General features: G+C 44.7%; 1 pseudogene; it reads left to right on the top strand.

The window, feature by feature from the left end:
* The first annotated feature begins 654 nt into the window (after window positions 1-654).
* Window positions 655-16922, top strand: part of LOC138775931 (AT-rich interactive domain-containing protein 4B-like) — a 104912-nt pseudogene continuing 88644 nt past the window's right edge.

Below are 16922 nucleotides of genomic sequence, written 5' to 3' on the forward strand. Positions count from 1 at the left end.
GGACTAAACTATAACTTTCACCTATAGGACAATGCATAGCATCAGCTCTAAAAGTTCTAGATGTACCCCACTGTACAAGAGGCTGGGGGTAAACGCGACTGCGCCCTATATTACTGCATACAGTACCGGATACACGCATCCATGCCCTAAAGCCTCTTGCGGTAAGGCCAGCACAGACACGTCTACCGGGCTCTCCGCATAGCACCGAGCTATATCACCAAGCTCTCCACACCTCACGAGGAGACATGGGAAGTCACACAGCAGAGATTGCAGCACACCGTAACTCACCCGTCACCAAAGATGCTGCACTGCTGCTTCTGCCTAGTTTTCCGGGACCGTCACTTCTCACAGGAAGCCCGTCAACTCGCAACCCTCCTTCCACATCCGTGAAGGCAGCACCAGTCACTGACTGTGAGGATACTCTAGGAGGATGACGCCTTACTGCACCGGCTAGTCGGGTTTGCTTCTGGGACTTGTAGTTTATGTAACGTAGAGACAAGTCGGGGGAGGAGCGCCTGTCTAGCCTTGGTGAACTACGTTTCCCATGATACCTCGGGATCTTCTTCCTAGAACAAATAGCGAACAAAGGAAGACTGCAGCCGCCAGCCAATGAGCGCCCGAGAGGGACTGTCCTGGGGCTGACAGTTAGAGCAGTCGGTGGGCGGGGCTGAGGGGCTTGCGATGACGGCACGGTTCGGTGTGTGAGGGAGGGGGCAGCAGCGCTCGGCAAGACGCGGACGAGGTTGATGATCGCGCATCTTCTGTTCTGTAACCTTGCGCTTCGGGCCGGGAGCAGCTGCAGCTGATGGACAAACATTAGGGACTCGTGGTGGAGCAGGTGCGGGATCGTTTGCTTTAGAACTGTGGATCTTGCAGCGGAGGGTGGAGGAGACCGGGGATAATCCAGTGAGATGTAATGGTCACTGGCGCTTCGCTCTGCACGGCGGACGAACAAAAGGGAAGAAGAAGCGATTGTCCCAGCTCCGCGCCCCGACACATGTAAGCCTCGATCCGTGTCAGCGCATCCCGAGCTGTGTGCCCGGGCACTGCCCTCACTGCTGCTGTGTGACACGGGAGCGGCGGCGGCTCTGGGCTGGCACGGGCTCGCTTGGTGTTGTGTGATCTCCATAACGTTCTTCTCCTCATCGTCCTGTGCGTCATGTGAAGAGCACAGGTGAAATCAGTGTGTGCTGGTGCCCGGGCTGTGTGCTGGTGCCCGGGCTGTGTGCTGGTGCCCCAGCGAGGTGCTTGTTGATTGTCTCCATCCTCCCCATCCAGGCCTGCTGCAACACCGTCTGTTCTCATGCCTCACGGCACTCACAGCTGCTAGCCTGCCGCGCTCAGGCTGCTGCAGAACCTCTTCCCGGGGCTGAGCTCTTTACATTTTACTTTCATCACTATTTATTATTGTAAGCTGGGAAGAGACTGGGAAGTTTCTGCTGCTGATCCATGGATCCCGGGCTATAGCAAGTTGGAGGATCAGAGCTTTTGTTGGAGGATCAGAGCCGGCATCTCCCGCTGATGTCCCATGGATGTAAACAAATCCGTAAGTTTCCATTAGGCCTTTGTTTACTATAGAGCTGAGTGATATAATGGGCTGATACATGTATGATGCAAAGTGTGTATATATATAGGGGATGATACATGTGTATATACTGGGGATGATACATGTATGATGCAAAGTGTGTGTATATATATATATATATATATAGGGGATGATACATGTGTATATACAGGGGATGATACATGTATGATGCAAAGTGTGTATATATATAGGGGATGATACATGTGTATATACAGGGGCTGATACATGTATAATGCAAAGTGTGTGTATACAGGGGATGATACATTTGTATACACAGAGGATGCTATATGTGTGATCCATCTATAGAACAAAGTGTAGCAAGTGTCTTTCTTGCTGACATTGTGTCTGTGTGTATGGTCCCCAGCCAGTGTATGTATGAGGAGATTGCAGGGAGGGGGAGGCATATGTTACTGCGGTGTGCAGTTCTCTAGAATAGATGCCCTGCTAATACTGCCTGCCAACAATAACAGGGGACACACAGCAGTGTGCAGAAGAGTCCCCATCCACAATCAGGTCTCCACTCCGCATTAGCATTTATCTCTTCAGCTCCATGACTTTTCTCTTGATGCCTTCCCTGCATATAACAATAGATATCTGATGCCTCCTATACATTCTGTTGCTTTTCTGGAAAGAAGTGTCAATCCAGTTGTCAGGTTCTCTGTGTATATTGGTGAACAATATGAAGGAGACATCTGTGCTGTTAGTTTTATTTATATTGTTACATTGTGATAAATCCCGAAGTGCCAAGAGACAATAAAGCCCTTTCCGGGAGAAACCCAGCAAGATTGCTCTATACACCATGTCAGTAGAACTGTATGTATTGGGGGATGGATGGCCGTAAAGAGTGTCCTCCTTCTTCAGCAAAAAAATAAGTATATTGTTGTGTCCGCAAAGGCCGGTTCCTCTGTACAGTTAATAGGAGCCATAACCAGGATTACTAAAGTGCAGATCTGACCCAGAGACAACTGAAACGGCAATATCTACTAAAAAGCACCCAGTGTCCTCGCTCTCTTGTCCGTTGTTGTTCCTGTTTGTTGGAAGACCTGCATTTGATGTTTGCGCCCACATTTTTTCCCATTCCAATGTCTGTATAAAATCTTTGCCCCCAATGAGCTTTTTATGGATTAAGCTGTCCTCGCCCCCTTCTTCTTGCACTGGTGCAGTTTGCTGTAGAAATTGAAAGTTACTGTCTGATTTGCTTTGCAATCCAGCGACTTATTGTTTCCAGTGTTTTGTATCTGAATGAAGTGAGCTAATTTCTATGTCCGAGATGATAAATCGGCCGATCCACCATTGTCATACTGACCAACAGACAATTCTGTTCATTTTATATATTAGGCACTGATTATACAGCTCTTTTGTGATTTTATTGGTATTTTGTTTTTATCTAGGTTGTTAGGGTGTAGGTGTCAGTAATCTGTATCAGACTATATGTTGACTGCATAGGTTTAACCCTTGAAAATGATCTTTAATAAACATTTCAACTTTGTTGCAACACAGCCTATCCAGATATACCATGTTTTACTTTGGCAAAAAAGGGCTAGGACTTATTTTTGGGGAACACAACATGCCCCTACACTGTAGCCTCACTCTATACTGTATGTCCTGCTGTTGTCAGGCTACAGGGGCAAGTACCTCTGTAGTTAGGCCTCCATACTGAATACCTCCCTCCCACCCACTTTAGTTATTCCCCATACTGTATACATCCCCCGCTGCAGTTAGTCCCCATACTGTATACTTCTCTCCCCCTCTGTAGTTGTTCCCCCATACTGTATATCTCCCTCCCCCTCTGTAGTTGTTTTCCATAACATTCTCCATTTCTGTAGTTGTTCTCCCATACTTTATACCTCCCTCCCTCCCCCCAAACTGTATACTATCCTCCGCTGCAGGTAGTCCCCATACTGTATACCTCCATCTCCCCTTTGCAGTTGGCTCACATACACTCCATACCCCCATCTGGGTTTAAGCATCAGCCATTTAGTGTCCGGAATCTGGTCAGCTGACTGTAACTAGGGCTTATTATTGGATTATGGTTTAGGGCATGTTCACACTGAGCAAATGTGGCAGAATCCTGCCTGCCTCAGTGTCAAACAGCGCCTCTATGGGAAGAGAAATCTCAATCTTTCCTTTAGGGTAAAAACACACACACCGTATATGCAGCAGATCTGCAGCAGATTTGATGGTACAGATTTGATGCTGTGTTCAGTTATTTAGATCTAATCTGCTGCGTATCGCAGCGGTAAATACGCTGCGTATACGGTGTGTGTGTGTTTGTACCCTATGAGGAGAAAATGGCATCTCTATGGAAAGAGAAATCTCAATCTTTCCTTCATGACCTGTTCTCTGTTTATAGTCTGTTCCTGGCTTTGGCTTCAGAAATCTGTCAGATAAATCTCTCTGTGTAAACGCACCAGATTTCAAGCTTACTCCAAAAAGTCTGAAAGTTGAAGGCAAGTAGGCCTTATTTTTGGAGAAAGAGGGTAAATGAATGATTTGAAAGATGCTGTCTTTTTTTTTTTTGTTCTGCTATAATGGGAAGATTGAGTTTGGGTATATAGATAGATATACAGCATATATTAGGGCTGGGCGATAATGGCTTAAATTAATATCACGGTTAATGGCACATATAGTCGCGGTAACGATAATTTAACAATAATTATCTCACAGCCCTTTTCTAAGCCATACCCACTTTGCCATACCAAACTAGCGAAGCATGGGTCGCCCCATATCCACTAGACACTAGGGATAGGGCTTTTCATTGCATTCAAATACAGATTTCGGTTTTGACAGCTGCAATTAAATGGCTAATTAGCTAGGTGCGTCGATCTGTCTGCGCCCGCTTATAGCCACGGTCTCCAGCTGCTGATAGCAGCCAGGAGCGGCGGCATTCAGAGTTGGGTCACAGCTTGACTGGTACAGCATGGGTCCTTAACCCCTTAGCATCCCATGACGTATCTGATAAGTCATGGTGACGCGGGGGGAGTTCAGAGAGGGGTCCCGCAGGGACCCGCTCTGAACGGCGCTGCTCCCGGCTGTTATGTACAGCCGGGCAGCTCCTCTATTAGCCGGAACGGGTCCCGTTGCCGCACAGGCTAATTAAGCATCTAAATGCAGCTGTCAAACCTGACAGCTGCATTAAGATGCTGTGCTCCCGGTGTCCCTGGTGCCTAGTGGGATGGATCTTCCCCCCCTCGATGCGATCGCGGGGTTGGGGGGGGGGGGGAGATCCGTGCTTCTGGCCGGGCTGGGACTCGGCATCGCAATGACGCTGATCCTGGCTCGGCAATAGATTGCTATGGCCCGCAGCAGACCAAAGCCATCTATCACCGATCCAATGGATCTTTGCTGTGTATATACACAGCATTGATCTCTATGAGAGATCAGTGCTGTGGATATACAAGTCCCCCAGGGGGACTTCTAGTTAAAGGGGTAGTGCGGCGCTAAGAAATTATTCACAAAATAACGCACATTACAAAGTTACGCATCATCAGCTGCTCAGCCGCGATTGGCTGAGCACAGTTATGCTCAGCCAATCACGGCTGAGCAGCCGATGATGCGGCGAAGATTACTTCGTTGACAGAAGATCGGGGACGGGGGACGACGCATGTCAGGTATGTATGGTACACTACACTTCCGGGTACATGTGCGGGGGTGGGGGGAACACAGGGAAGGGGGTGATTCACATACATTACAAAGTTGTATAACTTTGTAATGTGTGTTATTTTGTGAATAATTTCTTAGCACCGCACTACCCCTTTAATGTAAAAAAAAAAGTAAAAATGTTTTTTTATTAATAAAAAATCCCCTCCCCTATTAAAAGTTCAAATCACCCCCTTTTCCCATTTTATAAATATAAATAAATAAACATTTTTGGTATCACCGAGTGTGCAAAAAAATCCCAAAGTGCGAAATTGCGCATTTTTGGTCGTATCAAATCCAGAAAAAATGTAATAAAAAGCAATTAAAATGTCGCATATGCGCAATCAAGGTACCGATAGAAAGAAGACATCATGGCGCAAAAAATAACACCTCGAACAGCCCCATAGACCAAAGGATAAAAGCGCTATAAGCCTGGGAATGGAGCAATTTTAAGGAACATATATTTATTAACAATGATTAGACTTTTTTAAAAGCCATCAAATAAAATAAGTTATACATGTTACATATCGTTGTAATCGTAACAACTTGAGGAACATATATAACGTCAGTTTTATCCCAGGGCGAACGGCGTAAACACGAAACTCCCTGAAATGAAAACAAATTCCTTTTTTTTTTTTTTCAATTTGACAGCTCAAATGATTTTTTTTCTGGTTTTGCAGCATATTTTATGGGAAAATAAAGTCTGTCTTTGCAAAGTACAATTGGTGTCGCAAAAAATAAGGGCTCATATGGGTCTCTAGGTGAAAAAATGCAAGCGCTATGGCCTTTCAAACATAAAGTGGAAAAAGCAAAAGCGCAAAAATGAAAATTGGCTTTGACCTTAAGGGGTCAAGGGGCTATAGACAGCAGCTCTGATGTGACGAAGGAGACACCACACGGTTGCTGCATCACTCCATACACACAGTCCATCCTCACTAAGGCATCCCATCAGTCACACACGCTCTTCTGTAACAGCTCCTCACCGCCACCACCATGTCACACGGAGAATGTGCCGGTCCCGCCCGCTCCTGTGCCCAGGTCTCGGGGAGACGAGGATCCACAAAACATCCCCCGACGCCTGCACGGAGAAATATCAAAAATTCCGACCCAACGCAATAGACTGTATTTTGACTGTATGTTTTCACAGTACACAGCTCCTCTTATATTTTACCAAAGCTGAAAGCTGAGCTGTAATTGGTTGCTGTGGGCATTTTACACCAGGTGTATATTTACACTCTTTCTTAAATCTTGCCCCTCCATGTGTAAATTTCGCCATGTAAACAACAGAGCGGAAATCCCATACATAATGGGGCATTGCTCTGTACATATTTTACAGGTAGAATTTCAAGCGTAATTAGCATAAAACTAAGCTGGATTCAGCTTGAAATTCCTTGCCTATTTCTCAATGTGAACATACCCTTAAAAAAGGCGGTAGATAAGGGGGGAGATTTATCAAACATGGTGTAATGTAAAACTGTCTCAGTTGCTCCTAGCAACCAATCAGATTCCACCTTTCTTTCATTCATTTTCCAAAGAGTCTGTGAGGAATGAAAAGTGGAATCTGATTGGTTGCTAGGGGCAACTGAGCCAGTTTCACTTTACAACATGTTTTATAAATCTCCCCCATGGTGTCTAAATGCCATTGTTTTCAATGCAAAATTACCAGAAAACTGGTTTGCTTTGATAAATATGCCACAAAGTGTTTTGTTTCTTAGCAACTAAGAACATTGTAGAGATAGATTATTGAGGTGAGGAAGGTTTAGACAGATGTGTCCTTTTTTGTGTGGAAGAATCTGGTACCTGAAGCCTGGGCACATGAACTGCTACCACCCTGTGAACGGTTATTGTTGTAGACTTGTGTCCCTCTCGGATGATGTCTGTACGCTATCCCATCTGAGTTTGTCATAGAATAGTGCTTTACCTGTAACTATGTTTAAATGGGCAGTCATTTCCTATTCTGTCTATTTCACTTTTAACAGGTGTAAAAATAATAATAATAATAATAATTAACTAAAAGCATTTGCTTTTCCATTTCTGACTGATGAGAATGTTCTATTCTTCTAAGAATTGACAAATATTTGCTGTGTGTTACAATGTGTTACCAATACAGGTAGCCTTCTGTATTCCTGTACTGGATTATCAGCAAGTTAACCATATTGCCATCAAGTGCTATGAGGCTGCATTCAGGTAGTTGAAATTGAGTTTGGTTGATAATTGTTTCTTTTGTAATGATCATACTGTATGTGCTGTAATAATCTTGGATCCCAAAGTTTAGGAGGTTTGGTCACCTTTTTTGACAGGTCCGTTTTAGTCAGTATTTGTATTCATGAGAATCCATTTGTGAATAATCTCTTTTCAAATCCCTGCATTGCAATAATGTCTTAGTTATTATCTTTACATCTATAAATAGATAAGTAGGTGTAGGTGTTACCATTCCTCTTCTCAAAGGGCCATACACAATGTTTCTCTGTCCTAACAGTGCTGACAGTATCGGACTATAAGGGTGCACCCTGCTGACTAGTGATATCACAATACCAGTATTTTTAGTTTCAAACCGATATCCACTTTTTAAAAATTTCTGATTCTATATACCAGTGTTTTTCAACCTCTTCAAGTCAAGTACTCCCATGTGATGAGATGCTCCAGCCAAGTACCCCCAATGATGGAATCGTTTAGAAACATTGCCTTGCATTCTGACTCCTCTACACAGGTGTAAAGGGTAAATTTAGCAGTTTTCATACCTAACTTTACATCATACGTCATGGTGCTTGTTCAAGTAAAAAGTGATCTTTTATCATCTGCAGAATGTGGTTGGCGGGGCTCCACGACAACGCCACTTAGCTCTGCCCACTGCATGCCCCACCCCTCTGTGACATCATTGACACATAGGCCCCACCCCCTCGATGCCCATTGGTATGGGCTTACCTAGAGGGGGTGAGGCCTAGACCTTTAGGCCAGCCTGTTCCAATGATCGACGAGGGCGAGGGCCTATGTGCCAATGATGTCACGGAGGGGAGGGGCCTACGGTGGTGCAGTTGCCTTGAAGCCCGCCCACTTAGCACAATCTGCAGATGATAAAAGATCACTTTTTACTTGAACAAGCACCATGACGTACACTACCGTTCAAAAACAATTTTGTGTTTTCCATGAAAAGTCACACTTTTTCACCACCATACGTTGTGAAATGAATAGAAAATAGAGTCAAGACATTGACAAGGTTAGAAATAATGATTTGTATAACATTGTTTTTACATCAAACTTTGCTTTCGTCAAAGAATCCTCCTTTTGCAGCAATTACAGCATTGCACACCTTTGGCATTCTAGCTATTAATCTGTTGAGGTAAGCTGGAGAAATTGCACCCCACGCTTCTAGAAGCAGCCACCACAAGTTTGATTGGTTGGATGGGCACTTCTGGCGTACCATACGGTCAAGCTGCTCCCACAACAGCTCAATGGCGTTCAGATCTGGTGACTGCGCTGGCCACTCCATTATCGATAGAATACCAGCTGCCTGCTTCTGCTGTAAATAGTTCTTGCACAATTTGGAGGTGTGTTTAGGGTCATTGTCCTGTTGTAGGATGAAATTGGCTCCAATCAAGCGCTGTCCACTGGGTATGGCATGGCGTTGCAAAATTGAGTGATAGCCTTCCTTATTCAGAATCCCTTTTACCCTGTACAAATCTCCCACCTTACCAGCACCAAAGCAACCCCAGACCATCACATTACCTCCACCATGCTTAACAGATGGCGTCAGGCATTCTTCCAGCATCTTTTCATTTGTTTTGCGTCTCACAAACGTTCTTCTTTGTGATCCATACACCTCAAACTTAAATTCATCCGTCCACAACACTTTTTTTCCAGTCTTCCTCTGTCTAATGTCTGTGTTCTTTTGCCCATCTTTTTCTTTTATTGGCCAGTCTCCGATATGGCTTTTGCTTTTCCACTCTGCCCTGAAGCCCAAAATCCCGCAGCCGCCTCTTCCCTGTAGATGTTGACACTAGTGTTTTGCGGGTACTATTTACAGAAGATGCCAGTTGGGGACCTGTGAGGCGTCTGTTTCTCAAACTAGAGTCTCTAATGTGCTTATCTTCTTGCTTAGTTGTGCAACGCGGCCTCCCACTTCTTTTTCTACTCTGGTTAGAGCCTGTTTGTGCTGTCCTCTGAAGGGAGTAGTACACACCGTTGTAGGAAATCTTCAATTTCTTAGCAATTTCTTGCATGGAATAGCCTTTATTTCTAAGAACAAGAATAGACTGTTGAGTTTCAGTTGAAAGTTCTCCTTTTTTGGCCATTTTGAGCGTTTTATTGACCCCACAAATGTGATGCTCCAGAAACGCAATCTGCTCAAAGGAAGGTCAGTTTTGTAGCTTCTGTAACGAGCTAGACTGTTTTCAGATATGTGAACATGATTGCACAAGGGTTTTCTAATCATCAATTAGCCTTCTGAGGCAATGAGCAAACACATTGTACCATTAGAACACTGGAGTGATAGTTTCTGTAAATGGGCCTCTATACACCTATGTAGATATTGCACCAAAAACCAGACATTTGCAGCTAGAATAGTCATTTACCACATTAGCAATGTATAGAGTGTATTTGTTTAAAGTTAGGACTAGTTTAAAGTTATCTTCATTGAAAAGTACAGTGCTTTTTTTCAAAAATAAGAACATTTCAATGTGACCCCAAACTTTTGAACAGTGGTGTATGATGTAAAGTAAGATATAAAAACTGCTAAATTTACCCTTTACATCTATGAAGAGAAGTTAGTATGCAAAAAGGGGGTGACAGTGTCACTTTAAGGCAGAGATCACACTGCCACCATAGGCTCTGTATAAAGTCTCTGTCAGCAATTGATTCCCAGATCAAATCCCCCCCCCCCCCAATAACAATATGACCGATCTGTAGGACTCAGTAATGACAAATAACAATTCCTCCCTGTCAGTATTAAACCCTTTGTGCCAGCAATACATATATATGTCAGTTGATGTGAGGGAACCCTTCCAATGCTGCCATGTAATGCAATCACTGAATGAAGTGCATTGAATTATTTGAATAGCAGAAGCCACACCTGTCAAGTGTCCAATCTGCACCCCAGCAACATGATTGTGGGGTGCCGATGGATTACTTCGCAAGCTATGGGTTAGAACAGCGCAATTTTAGGCATGCTAAAAGAAAAAAAATAAAATCTTTTCTTTAAAATTTACCCCTAAATGACCGCTGATACGGCTTTTTACGGCGGTCACTAAGGGGCCTTATTCTGCTGCCATCAGCTTGGCAGAGAATAAGCCTGTGGAGCTGGTAAGGCCCCCACCCCATTCCCCTAGCTGCCGGAGGTAGTTGAGGGGTCGGGGCAGTGTGTGGGGTCTGTCCCGGCAGGCCCCTACACCGGCAATCGCCGCTATTAACATTATAGCGGCGGCCGCTGGTACCGGGCATTACCGTCGCCGCTGCAGTGTTTCATCTCCCCTCACCATGAATCCAGGCCGAGTGGCCAGTAACTATCCCTCCCCGGGCAGCCATCACTTCCAAGATGGCCGCCGCCATCACTGTGAACAGGCTATGTTCACAGTGATGGAAAAGTAAAAATAATCAAAGCCCCATACTCTCCGCCACTGAAGGTAGCAGAGAGCATGGGGCAGTGATCGGGGACCACCCGGTGTGGCCCCTGTACAAGTGATCATCAGTATATACTATATACTGCTGAATGCTTTTACCCAGTGCAGTGATGCACTTTTTATCCCCTGTCACCATAAATCATAAAGGTTGACAGTGCGCATGCACAGGTGATATATGAGATATTATTAGTTTATGGGTTGGTAAATAGGTTTCATCAAATATTTCGTAGTTAAATCGTGATGTAATTTATTTGTTTCATTATATTGTTTAATGTGAGTAGTACTTAACAGCGATCATGTGACTATCAGGCACGTGACTCAGAGAGGAGTGCTAATGGAGTTCCGGTACATAGTGTGGTGACACGCATGGTGGAACGCATGTCCGGTTGGATGTATATCCCGACATGCGCATTAGGTGAAAAGCATGGTGGAACACATGTCCGGTGGGACGCATATCCGGACATGCACATTAGGTGAAACGCATGCAACACTACGCCATGATGGGGGCATACAGATACTCCTCCTCAGCTAACCAGGTAACGGACACCTGAAATAAGTTTAGTTTGTAAATATTTTTTCAATTTCGGGGCAGATGGATATAAAATAATGTGTGTATAGTTAGACCATTACCCCTGACGAAGTCACTTGATGTGATGATATGCGTAGGGTCTACAGTCCGGAGCCCCCTTTTTCAGAGCCCTGGGTGACAAGCGATCTAATACTTTTTCTTAACTGACTTGTTTGTATATAGGTTTTTCCAGCACATAGTCACATTTTATAGGTTTACAGAGTATATTTTCTACTCATGTTTGTATTTATTTATTTATTTATTTATTTATGGATGTACTTACATGGGCACTTGCACTTCAAACAGGTATTCATTATTAGTGTTGGTTACTAAGATATATTTTCACATAGAAAAGTACATGGCCTGGATGATTTATTGTTTGAGGGTCTGCGGTGGGAATGACATACATATTGAATGTGTTTTTCCTGTGATGGTTTACCTTTATTGGGTTTTTAGGTGTACTGTCCATTTGCGGTTGTTTTTTGTATATGTGACAATAAAGATATTATTGAGAATCTAAGAGATTTGTCATACATTTGTGGGTGCGCCATTTTTGTGTTTCTCTGTGTCTATTCATAGTGTGTTCTGTAATTGGAACACAAGCAGCATCCAGTTTGCAGATATATAGCAGCTCCCACCCTTTTTTTCTTTTGTACATAAATAATTGGTGACAGGGGATAAAAAGTGAAGTGTGCCCCCCCCACGTCGCCCAGTCACCCCCCACCCCATACACTCACCTGATCCAGGGAGGTCCTTCGTCTTCGACGTCCAGAGTGCTTCTGAAGTGTGTCAGACTGCTTCTGAAGCAGTCAACTCCGAAAATTTTAAGTGACAGGGACTAATTTGGTCCCTGTCACTGAACTATGATCACTGTGATAGAAATATCACAGTGATCATAGTAGTACAGTAAAAAAAAAAAAAAGTGTAAGTGTACAAAAAGTGAAAAACATACAAATAAAATAAAACACACACTTTTTATTATAGTAATAATTGCGGTTTACTACCAAATTACCCGTAAACCACCGCACGTTGCCCATAACCACCCCAAATTGCCAGTGACCCCCTCCAGATTGCCCGTAACCACGCTAGATTGCCGTACCCACCCCAGATAACCTATAACCACCGCAGGTTGCCCGTAACCACCACAGGTTGCCCGTAACCACCCCAGATTACCTGTGATCTTATTGTTTTTATTTTATTTTAGTAACTATGTTATTCTAATAACTGTTACTAGCTGCAGTTTTGCTCCAGCAAATTGACGCTCCTTCCCTTCTGAGCCCCGCTGTGTGCCCATACAGTGGTTTATGCCCAATATGGGGTATCGTTCTTGGGGTGAATTTTCTCTCCTGTTCCTCGGGAAACTGAGAAATGTATAATAAAAAGAACATATTATTCGAAAAATTCTAGTTTTTAATTTTTACCGGCCAATTTTGAATATTTTCCTCTAATACCCCTAGGGTCAAAATGCTCACTGCACCCCAAGATGAATTATTTGAGGTGTGAACTTTCCAAAATGGGGTGACTTATGGGAGGGGTTCACTCGGCTGCGACTACAGGGGCACTGCAAACGCACCTGGCGCTCAGAAACTTGTTCAGCAAAATCTGCACTGAAAATGCAAATTGGCGCTCCTTCCCTTCTGAGCCCTGCTGTGTGCCCATGCAGTGGTTTACGCCCACATATGGGGTACCATTGTACTCAGGAGAACCTGCGTTACAGATTTTGTGGTGCGTTTTTTCTCGTGTTCCTTTTCAAAATGAGAAACTTTAAACGGATATATTATTGGAAAATTTAAATTTTCCAATTTTTTTATGGCCTAATGGTAAATATTGTCCTCAAGCCCCTGTAGGGTCAAAATTAGTGTTGTCACGATACCAGAATTTTGAGTTCAATACCAATACCAACTTTTTTTTTCAATGCTCGATACCAATTCGATACTGAATAAATTACATAAAAAAACCTCACAAGAATAGAAATTGAAACACTAGCTAGCTGGGGATGATGGGAGTTGTAGTCATGTAACACACACCAGCTATCAAGGGGATGGTGGGGGCTGTAGTCATGTAACACACACAGTTCAGCTACCAGGAGGATGGTGGGGGCTGTAGTCATGTAACACACACTTCAGCTACCAGGAGGATGGTGGGGGCTGTAGTCATGTAACACACACTTCAGCTACCAGGGGGATGCTGGGGGCTGTAGTCATGTAACACACACTTCAGCTACCAGGAGGATGGTGGGGGCTGTAGTCATGTAACACACTTCAGCTATCAAGGGGATGGTGGGGGCTGTAGTCATGTAACACACACTTCAGCTACCAGGGGGATGCTGGGGGCTGTAGTCATGTAACACACACTTCAACTACCAGGGGGATGGTGGGGGCTGTAGTCATGTAACACACACTTCAGCTATTTGAGGATGGTGGGGGCTGTAGTCATGTAACACACTTGAGCTACCAGGGGGATGGTGGGGGCTGTAGTCATGTAACACACTTCAGCTACCAGGAGGATGGTGGGGGCTGTAGTCATGTAACACACACCAGCTATCAAGGGGATGGTGGGGGCTATAGTCATGTAACACACACCAGCTATCAAGGGGATGGTGGGGGCTGTAGTCATGTAAAACACACTTCAGCTACCAGGAGGATGGTGGGGGCTGTAGTCATGTAACACACACCAGCTATCAAGGGGATGGTGGGGGCTGTAGTCATGTAACACAAACTTCAGCTATTGGGATAATGAGGGCTGTAGTCATGTAACACACAGTTCAGCTATTGGGATGATGAGGGTTGTAGTTGCACATTTTGTGCTTCCAGGGCTTGGTGACCAGGATCTGGGCGGCAGGGTAATCTGCAGGTTACAGCCCCCCTCCCCCATCAGAGCACGGCCGACCTCCTGGTCATCCCCCACTGATGTCTGCCCGGGAGTTATCTGAGGGCCCTGGCCGCTCCTCCTCACAGTCCTGTGGCCCCCACCTCACAGTGCAGCCAGATGGAGTGGCCGCATCTCCTCCGTCCTCCTCTCCCCAACACCCGCTCTCCCTCTTCAGCCTCCTCACCTCCTCTCCCTTCTCCTCCGTCCTCCTCTCTCCCGGACCGCCCGCTCTCCCTCTTCAGCCTCTTCACCTCCTCTCCCTTCTCCTCCGTCCTCCTCTCTCCCGGACCGCCCGTTCTCCCTCTTCAGCCTCTTCACCTCCTCTCCCTTCTCCTCCGTCCTCCTCTCTCCCGGACCGCCCGTTCTCCCTCTTCAGCCTCCTCACCTCCAGCCTTCTCCTCCGTCCTCCTCTCCCCGACCCCCACTCTCCGTCTTCAGCTTCCTCACCTCCAGCCTTCTCTGTCCTCCTCTCCCGGACGTCCCGCTCTTCTCCGTTCAGCTCCACATGCCACATAAATCATCTCTCTGATAACAGAGTCTGGCTGAGCCGGACCCTATTATCAGAGAGACACCGGCAGCGGGGGTCTGCTACACACAGTAGCCGACCCCTGCAGCATACGGAGCGGCTCAGGAGGGGTTAATGCCGCTGTCAGTGTGACAGCGGCATCTACACAGTTACACAGCCGGCACTAGCAATTGCTATGTGCCGGCTATTTGAAATTGGCGCCGCCGGGAACGGAGGGAAAGAGAGCGCGGAGGAAGTGACAGGTGGGAGCAGGGGGCAGCACACAGAGAACACGGCCGGCGCTCAGATAGCCGCCGGCCGTGTTCTCTGCTCTATACTTTGTTAAACTGCGCTATAATGCTAATTAACATAAAATTTCGATACCAGGAAATTCTGGTATCGAACCGTTTTTTTTGCCCGAAATATCGATAGTAGTATCGATATTTCGGTGCATCGTGCATCCCTAGTCAAAATGCTCCTTATACCCCTAGATTAATTCTTTAAGGTGTGTAGTTTCCAAAATTGGGTCATTTATAGGGGTTTCTGGTATATAAGCCTCCAGTCCTAAATCCAAAAATTGGATTTTCGCTTTAATCACACTTACCCACAGAATACTGAGAACTGGTCACTTTTACTGCAACTTGCATGGTGTAAGAACAGAATGACCCGAAGTTCACAAAATGGCTTTCTTTTCACCCCAGAAATGTATATTTTTCTGTTTCGGTGTACATTTTATAGTAAACTGAAAGAATTAATGAGAAAGTCAAATTGATACCGCAAAAAAATAAGCTCTGTGTATAACAATCAACGAGTTATGGGTTTTAGAAGGCGAGGAGGAAAAAATGCAAAAGTGTTTTCATTTGTATAATGGGAAAGGGCGTAACATAAGTGTTTATTGGGGCATTTTATTAGGGTTTTTTTGTTTTTGTTTTTTTTTTTTTAAATCGGTTTCTATTTACAGTTTTTCAAAAACAGAATATAGACAGAACAGGGAACCAAGTCCCCAGAAAAATATTAGGGATTTTTTAAAAATATGAGAAGAGAAAGGTAAAAACTCTTATTGGTGTACAGATCCATGTGGTAGAAAAGATAAACAATAACCCTTTAGTTCCTACAGCTGTGCAATATCTGGACACAAATACTTGTATCAACGACATCTAGTGGTAAAACTTTGGTACTGCTACGTTACCACTTATTCTTTTAAGTACAGACTTTTGCGAAGGGTGTGACCAATAGCAACACCTTTTGTGGGACACCAGACATCCACTGAAAATAATAATAATAATAATCGTTGGGAGCAAAAATTAATATAAGACACTGTCTTATTTTCGAGGAAACACGGTAGTTTCAGGAAGTTGTATAGATTTGTAATTTACTTCTATTTACAAATCTCAAGTCATTTGCACCTCCTTACACCTCCTTTTGGATGGATGACTTAATCTCTGCGTCTGAGTTCCCACCTAAATTGTTATTAGTGATCTATAATAAGCTGCTGACACCCCCTGCATCCTACAAACCGTCCTATTTATATGCTTCAGAAAAGGAATTGGGGGTTACTTTCTCAGCCCTAGCCTCACACTCACACGGGTTCTCATGTTGAGTGAAAACGCAGGAGAGTGCATATAAGTTATATACTAGATGGTAAAAAACTTCATTCTTTCTGTTCAGAGCAGGCCTCTCTCCTTCAGAACTATGCTGGAGGTGTTCTCAAGCAGCTGGTACATACAAGCATATTTGGTGGGTCTGCCCCTCCATACAGATTTTTTGGAAAACCATTAGCGAGGCTATAGCAAAAGTAACTCCAAAGTGGCTTATGTTTTGGTTTATTACTGTTCCTGTCAGGGCTGTGGAGTCGGTAAGCTGCAGCTCAGACTCCGACTCCTGAATTTTATCAAGACCGACTCCTACTTCTGCTCCTTCATAAATGGCCAGTCATATACCAGGGGAGTTACTTATCACACTGGCTCAGTAGTTTCTCGCTAATGTCTTACATGATCCTGGGGCGACTTATGAGGGAATAAAGGAATACTGTATATAAAGCAGATTCTCCTGTGTGTGCAGTGGATCCTCCAGCCTCCATGTCCTGAACTACTCACAACTAGACTAGATGGAGTAGGTGGTCTTTTACTGCTTACACTC

This window comes from Dendropsophus ebraccatus, unplaced genomic scaffold, assembly GCF_027789765.1.
Source record: "Dendropsophus ebraccatus isolate aDenEbr1 unplaced genomic scaffold, aDenEbr1.pat pat_scaffold_390_ctg1, whole genome shotgun sequence".
Lineage (NCBI taxonomy): Eukaryota > Metazoa > Chordata > Amphibia > Anura > Hylidae > Dendropsophus > Dendropsophus ebraccatus.